The sequence below is a fragment of the Coenobita brevimanus genome, unplaced genomic scaffold (assembly GCF_032717465.1).
Source record: "Coenobita brevimanus isolate Jiangsu-jjx unplaced genomic scaffold, ASM3271746v2 jjx.HiC_scaffold_2866, whole genome shotgun sequence".
Classification (NCBI taxonomy): Eukaryota; Metazoa; Arthropoda; class Malacostraca; order Decapoda; family Coenobitidae; genus Coenobita; species Coenobita brevimanus.
The window spans coordinates 54,385-55,000 of record NW_027643836.1 but is presented as its reverse complement, the minus strand read 5'-3'; positions in this window follow the sequence as shown (position 1 = coordinate 55,000).

Sequence of the window (616 nt, the reverse complement as noted above, 5' to 3'; positions counted from 1 at the left end):
GATGAGATATCACTACAACAGTATGCAAATAGAGTGGAAGAAAAACTGAATGAAGTCAGAGTTTCCAATATAACACAGATGAATACATTAATAGAAGAAGCTGCCAGCGAAACACTAAAAACAAGATATAGAAGAAAGGTAATTGAAAGGGAAAATAAAATAATGGAGCCTGTTTGGATGAACAATGAAATAAGAAAGGAAATAAAAGAGAGGAAAAGATTGAATAGGCAAAAAAGAAACATACAAAATCAGGATGAAAGAGACAGAATATATGAGCTCTATAGGCAACAAAAACAGAAGGTGCAAATCCTCATTAGAAAGGAGATGTTTAAACATGAACAAAAGCTCACAAAAGAAATAAAAAGAAAGCAATGAAAAGGGTAAACAATTGTGGGAGGCTGTTAATAAACTAAGAGGTATAGACAAAAAATTAGACAAGTTAGCAATATACAGCAAAGAAGGTAACAAACTAAATGATATACAGGCTAGTGAGGAAATAATACAATTTTGGGACAAAATCTATAAAAAGCATGAAATAAATGAAGCATGGAATAGTGACACAAGGCAAGAATACATTAACAAGCTGGACTTAGAAAGTAATCTGAATGTAATGAAT